The following is a 4,655-nucleotide window of genomic DNA, read 5'->3' on the forward strand; positions in this document are numbered from 1 at the left end:
CTGGTCGGGGAACTAAGATCCCGCATGCCATGCAGTGCAGCCAAATAAATAAATAAATAAATAAATAAAAATAGAATGCTTCTTCACCCTCCAAAACATGGGAGCCCACATCCAGCCTGCTCCCAGGTATGAGAGGGTGGCACATCTAGGGAGGATGGAGGGCTCCCTGGGCGGTCTTGTGGCTGCCGCCTTTTCTCTGTAGGTCAGAGTATAGTCAGGAAGTACAACTGAGAATCTTAGAACCAGGACCTCAGAGATGTTCTGTATCTTCCTTCTACAGCCAGGGACTAGAGATAGTAAGTGGGTATGCAAAGTCCCAAAGGTGGTTTGATGAGATCAAAGGAAATCATACGTTACCAACTGTGCTTTGATATAACTTGACAGTGGAGAAACCTAACAAATACTACCTCAGACGGGTGGCTTCCTGGAGGAGGTGAGCCTTATCAGCAGTGATAAGTCATGTTGATAGTATCCACTCTCGATGTGATGGACTGAAAATGGCACTTTACTTCTGTGCTCTTCATCCCCAGCCTAATCATGAGAAAAACATCAGACAAGTCCCAGTTGAGGAGCCTTCAACACCATACCTGACCAATCTTCCTCCAGCAGCTAAGGTCATCCAAGACAAGGAAAGTCTGAGAAACTGTCACAGCCAAGCACGGGCTATGGAGACATGACAAAGATAATGTGGGATCCTGGATGAGAACAGAAAAAGGACTTTAAGGAAATCCGTATGAAGTTGGGACTTAAGTTAATAATAATAATAACAATGTATCAACATTCGTTCATTAGTTTTTTGTGTGTGTGGTACGCGGGCCTCTCACTGTTGTGGCCTCTCCCGTTGCGGAGCACAGGCTCCAGACGCGCAGGCTCAGCGGCCATGGCTCACGGGCCCAGCCGCTCCGCGGCATGTGGGATCTTCCCTGACTGGGGCACGAACCCGTGTCCCCTGCATCGGCAGGCGGACTCTCACCTACTGCTCCACCAGGGAAGCCCCCGTTCATTACTTTTAACAAACGTACCATACTCATGTGAGATGTTAGTGATAGTGGAAACTAGGTCCTGGTGTATGGGAACCCTCTGTACTATCTTCGCTTTTTTCTGTAAATCTAAAACTGTTCTAGGGAATTCCCTGGTGGTCCAGCGGTTAGGACTCTGTGCCTTCACTGCTGAGGGCCCAGGTTCAATCCCTGGTCAGGGAACTAAGATCACGCAAGCCTCATGGCGTGGCCAAAACAAAAACAAAAACAAAAACAAAAAACTGTCCTAAAAGAAAATTTTAATTAAAAAAAATGCTGCTTTGCAATTGTAAAAGCACGCTGCCCATCCTAGTTCTAACTAGTGTTAATAACAGACTCTCGGGCTTCGCTGGTGGCATAGTGGTTGACAGTCCGCCTGCCGATGCAGGGGACACGGGTTCGTGCACGGGTCCGGCAAGATCCCACATGCCGCGGAGCGGCTGGGCCCGTGAGCCATGGCCGCTGAGCCTGCGCGTCCGGAGCCTGTGCTCCACAACGGGAGAGGCCACAACAGTGAGAGGCCCGCGTACTGCAAAAAATAATAATAAATAACAGACTCTCAGTCCAGTGCTTGCCTTGTCCTACCACATGGCTGTTGGAGACGTTAATGTCTCTTTAAGCTCTTCTTGCTTGTGACAGTTTCTCAGACTTCCCTTGTCTTGGATGACCTCAGTGGTCTTGAGAAGGACTGGTTGGGTATTTTGTAGAATGTCTCACAATCAGGATTTGACTGATGTTTTTTTTCTCAACTTGATTGCAAGTTCCTTAGAACCACAGCGGGGCCACCTCTTTCCCCTGGGCAGGTTAGAGAGAGAGGCACCTGCACTCCCCTCCATTATGAAGCCTGTGTGCAGCGCAGGTGAGAAACCAGCCCTAGCATCCTTGCTCTAGAAGCACTGGGCCTGATGTATCTCTCAGCTTCGCCTCACGTGGGAGGTTCAGCCTCCATCAAGGATAGGTCCAAGAGAGAGTCTTGGCTTGGGACTGAATATTGCAAAGGACTAGCTCTGCTCGTGTCTCTTCGAGGGACAGGCTTCTTCTCCACAGCCAGCTTCAGTGAGTCCACTGGGACGGTGGGACTGAGGATAGTGGGGCCTATGAGTGGTTGCCCTGACAACCCATCCTTCCAGGTGTGGGGGAGAGAGGGAGGTGCCTGTGTGAGTTCCAAAAGGGACAGGATGCTAGCTGAGCTGCCCCTAAGGGTGTTGTCATCTTTACCTCCCCCGGGTCCCTTCATTATACAGTTTCTTAGCCTCAGTCCTCAGTTCCAGGCACTCCTCCTAGGATGCAGCCCTGATGAGGGGGAGGCAGCCACCGGGCACTGAACTGTGTGGGTTTGACCGAGCTGGCAAGCAAACCCAGCGAGCTAAATCCAGTGGACCATTCGAGATGTCTAGACAGGAAGCCAGGCTGGGAGAAAAGCAATTCCACTCCCTCAGGGTAGAGCCCGGAGACTGCCACTGCTTCAGGAGCCCAGAGGATATGTCCCTAGGGACCTGAGTGCCAGCTCAGGGCACATCCTTATGAAAGTAAAAGGTGTGCCTTGCCCTGGAGCAAGTGCAACAGGGGGGTACCAGGTGGAGCAGATGTCCCTCAGGGAGTGGTGCTCAGGTGACAGTGGCCCACCCTGACCTTGATGTTAAGGTGGAGTGGGTGCACCTGGCATCAGGGTTCCAGGCTCTCATCCCAGAGCCAGCACTGGGCATGCTCTGAACATCATTTGCCATCCAAGTGGGGGGCAGGGCGGGGACGGGGGGAGTGGAGAGCCAGCCAGAGTCCAGCACTGGGACCTTGAACAAGTTAGCCCATGTCTCAGTTTCCCCGTTTGTAAAATGGGGCTGATCATATACCTGCCGTGCCTGCCTCATGGGCCATTAGGAGGAGCAGATGACATGCTATAGGGAAAAGACTTGTGTCAAGTGCTTGGCAGGCATGACTATCACAAATGATGTTTATACTGTAAGCTTCAAGGCTGTGGCGATATTCAGTTCCATTGAACTGGCAGACTTGGGTTCTTTGGCTGGCAGTCGCTGACTTGCTTAGATTTTTACAGGTCATTTAGTCCAACACACCCATCTCGTCCTTGACAAAAGCTAGATGTGGTCCTGTGACCTTCCAAGGTCCCAAACAAGTTAGTATCTGAGCCGGGCCTGCAGCCCAGGGCTCCCAATTCCCACTCAGGGCTGGAGCCTTGTGCCACCCTGCCTCTCTGCCAGGGCCGAGTCCTCTGGCGCATCCACATCCCAGCTCCACCACCAAGATCTGGTCCCCACCGCCTTCATTTGCATTTTAATGCACACCCACTCTCAACAGCTTATCCTAGAACCGAACACCCCTGCCAGATTCTGGGATCTTTAAGGAAATACAAAAGGGTGAAAGACACAACAGAAAGAAGATAAGCAAGTGTTCCTTTGGAGCTCAGCCAGTGTGGATCGGCAGGTTGCCTGAAACTCCCGCCCTCAATCTGTTCACCAAACTGTTTCTCTTCCCATTCAAGCTGCTCCTGAAAGCCTCGCTGGGAAGTCTTCCCAGACCAGCTAGGCACTGGCAGCGTCCATGGGCTGACCCTGTCTGAACCTAGCACTTCCCTGGGTGTCGCTCGCCACCGTTCACCTCGGCAGGCACCTGGCCTTGCCCTCCGTGCCCAGCTGCTGGGCCAGGCTCTCTCCCCCTCTCCTGGCTTCTGTGCGAGAACGCTTCCCCGGTCTCTGCCTTAATCCCAGCTGTGCGCTTGACATACATTTGATGTCGATACATTATGGTCTCTTGATGTATTCGCACCCTGCTTTGATTTGGTCAGGAGCCTGCCCTCTCCTTATTTCTTCACATCTGTGCTGTTGGTCTGAGACGCTTAGAACTCAGGGGGTCTCATTATCAAGAATAGAGAATTGCTCTCCTCTGCTCTTTGGTTGAGTCAATCAAGAGGTGACAGGACTCCATTCCCCGTCCTGCAAACAGGTCCCAACTCCATGTCTCATCAGCCTCAGCTACAAGGCTGAATTCCCGCTATGCAGTTTCTTTACTATTGTGTGACGATTCTGTCTTTGATTTAAAATCCAAACTACCAGACAGACAGACAAGTCCATCTTTTTCTTCCCCAGACTTTCTCCTTACTCTGACCTTTTACTATCGGTTGATAGTGTTGTTTAAAAGGAAACTGCAAGGCTTCCCTGGTGGCGCAGTGGTTGAGAGTCCACCTGCCGGTGCAGGGGACACAGGTTCGTGACCTGGTCCGGGAAGATCCCACATGCCGCGGAGCGGCTAGGCCCGTGAGCCATGGCTGCTAAGTCTGCGCGTCCAGAGCCTGTGCTCTGCAATGGGAGAGGCCACAACAGTGAGAGACCCATGTACCACAAAAACATAAATAAATAAAAAAAAATAATAAAAATAAATAAAAGGAAACTGCAGATGTACTACCAGTGTATAAAAAGGAGGGGGAGGCAAGGTATTGTAGAATACAAACATACACGCATGCACACACACACGTGTGCATGTATGTTTTGCTGTCAAATATAACTTATCTCTGAATGATGTATCAATTGTCTCTGTAAGTATACATGATTTCTGAATGATGCACAACCATCTGAAAATATCAGTTGCCATCAAAGAAAGATTCTCATTACATACCTTTCCCTA

The 4,655-nt window shown here is 50.7% G+C and overlaps 1 non-coding gene across 1 annotated transcript; it reads left to right on the forward strand.

Annotated features, from left to right (window-relative positions):
* The first annotated feature begins 1,129 nt into the window (after positions 1 to 1,129).
* Positions 1,130 to 1,202, forward strand: TRNAE-UUC (transfer RNA glutamic acid (anticodon UUC)). The gene has a single exon. It is a non-coding gene; the product is annotated as a tRNA-Glu (tRNA).
* The last annotated feature ends 3,453 nt before the right edge of the window (positions 1,203 to 4,655 follow it).

This window comes from Lipotes vexillifer, unplaced genomic scaffold (genome assembly GCF_000442215.2).
Source record: "Lipotes vexillifer unplaced genomic scaffold, Lipotes_vexillifer_v1.1 scaffold1383, whole genome shotgun sequence".
In the NCBI taxonomy this organism is placed as follows: domain Eukaryota; kingdom Metazoa; phylum Chordata; class Mammalia; order Artiodactyla; family Lipotidae; genus Lipotes; species Lipotes vexillifer.